We start from the raw sequence: 2,500 nt of genomic DNA on the forward strand, positions 1-2,500 counted from the left end.
GTAAGGCCGCTCCGGAGTGTCTCCTGCCCGGCCAGGCAGACCTCCCTGACCCGCTGAAACTGCCCGGTTCTTTTTTTTTTTTCTTTTAAAACATTTTTATTCATATGAGGCAATTTACAAAACAATAAGGGGAAGAATTACATACAACCGAAAAAAAAGTGTAATGACGAAGTTGGGTTAGCTAGCTGGGTCTGTTGTGGCTAGAAGGGATACAGCAACGGCTGGAAGTTACCCAAAATCTACGCTAATATAATCATATATTTTTAATCCTTTCACCCAGGACACGCGTGTTCGTTCCTCGGGAGTGTTTTAACACAAAGCACGATGTTTTCCCTGAACTTAACGAGCCGTTTTGCTGCCTAATTTAACCGTAACGTTAGCTGTATCCCCTCTAACATCAACCGCTAACTAACGGCTAACTAACGGCTAACTGTTGCTTTTACATCCTAATAACGGCTCCACTGTAAAGAAAAAAGTGTGTGTGTGTGTGTGTGTGTGTGTGTGTGTGTGTGTGATTCAACAGTGGCTTATATTTAGGATTAGGAATAAACTGAGTTTATAAAGTATTAATTTATAATCTGTCAAGTCAGTGTGTAGTCTGGTTTGTCTATTAGTTGTTTAATAACTTGATATTTCAAATTTCAAAAGGACTGACAAAGTGAATAAGTCTTTAAACTGCTCACTGGAGAGATTAGTCACACAACCCCCCCCCCCCAAAAAAAACCATGAGTATTTTTACCTTGATGCATGTTATTTAGACTCTTAACGTTACTCTGACAGCAGCCATATGTGATCCTGTAACATGGAGTCACAGAGAGCCTCAGAGAGGATGGAGGGAGAGGATACAGTAGAGAAGTGGCTGAGGCTTTCCCCCTTTTAAAATACATAATATATAAAACTATAATAATGTTTAAATGTCGGCAGAGAGAGTTTAGCCTTGGAGAAGTCATTCAGAAGCCGAGACGAAGTAAGTGTACTTTAAAACGTAAACAATGCACAGCCCTTAAATATGGAATATCTAAATCCTGTTACAACAAATGGTGTGTGTGTGTGTGTGTGTGTGTGTGTTACTTACTAAACTTTACTTTGTGTGTGTGGACAGCTGTGTGTGTGGACAGCTCTGTGTGTGTGTGTGTGTGTGTGTGTGTGTGTGTGTGTGCGCGCGTGTGTGTGTTACTTACTAAACTTTACTTTGTGTGTGTGTGTGTGGACAGCTCTGTGTGTGTGTATGTGTGTTACTTACTAAACTTTACTTTGTGTGTGTGGACAGCTGCGTGTGTGTGTGTGTGTCTGTGTGGACAGCTGCGTGTGTGTTACTTACTAAACTTTACTTTGTGTGTGTGTGTGATATGAATGTCCTACTACTACTGAGGGTTAAACCCACGGTAGCACACTGTGTGTGTGTGTCTCTCTCTCTCTGTGTGTGTGTGTGTGTGTGTGTGTGTGTGTGTGTGTGTGTGTGTGTGTGTGTAGCACTAGAGGAGGACAAGGAGGCTTCTGTCACTAAACACTGTTCACCTCGCTGACCTCTCACAGGAATTTACTCACGGCACATTCCTCGAAAGACTGGAGAGAGAGAGAGAGAGAGAGAGAGACAGAGACAGAGAGAGAGGGAGGGAGAGAGACGGAGAGAGAGAGACAGAGATAGAGAGGGAGGGAGGGAGGGAGGGAGAGAGAGAGAGATGATCAAACAGAGAAGGCTTTTTCGTAGATTTCTTTGAGAATATTTCCGTCCATGAGCCGGGGGTAGATGGTATCTGTGTGCTGCCAGGTATCCTCCTCTGGTAGAACAGTCACGATAGCTGGGCAGGGCTGGTAGCCAAGTCACTGTTTTCATGATCACACAGTGACTTTATTCTTGTAATAACCTATTATCACTTTATATTTCTCAAAATATCACGACTCCTCCAAACCTCAGAGAACACAGGTGAGATATATTTTGAATGTGCACAAAGTTTTGAACATGACCAGAAATCTTGCTCAAACTTAACAATATGACAGTCCAGGGCTTTATTAATCCATTAAAATGAATTCATGTATCATTGAGGTGAATAATTGTCATATACACATTTAAAGGAGGTTACTTCCTCAACAAAAGATGTAAAATATAATTAGAAAAGTCCATCTACAGGAGAATAAATAGATGAAATACAGAATAACTGAGAGCCTTACTGCTAAATATTCCCTCATGTTTTTATATTTGGATTATAATCTATGTTTCCCTTTACATAAAGATATGTCCAGCATACATTGATTCAGAAAGAGGTAGAAATAGGTGCATAACAATTCACCAGAATGCAGGAAATTAAATGTTTAATGCTCAAAATGTTCCCGCATCATTACTCACCATGTGGATGTCAGTCTTGCCTGTCTTTAAAACCTGAGAGCCCTGTGTGACCGGTGCAGCTATAGGTATAATCTCCCTCTGTCTATTCCCCATCACTTACCCAGCACAAGAGAAAAGGTATTTTGTACTTCCATTGAATACCTCTGGAACTCA

At 41.2% G+C, this 2,500-nt stretch overlaps 1 protein-coding gene across 2 annotated transcripts in view; it reads left to right on the forward strand.

Moving 5' to 3' along the window:
- Positions 1 to 2,500, forward strand: part of plod3 (procollagen-lysine, 2-oxoglutarate 5-dioxygenase 3) — a 38,097-nt gene that overhangs the window by 237 nt on the left and 35,360 nt on the right. The gene's annotated exons all lie outside the window — the stretch shown is intronic.

Source organism: Sander lucioperca, chromosome 17 (genome assembly GCF_008315115.2).
Source record: "Sander lucioperca isolate FBNREF2018 chromosome 17, SLUC_FBN_1.2, whole genome shotgun sequence".
NCBI classification, from domain to species: Eukaryota; Metazoa; Chordata; class Actinopteri; order Perciformes; family Percidae; genus Sander; species Sander lucioperca.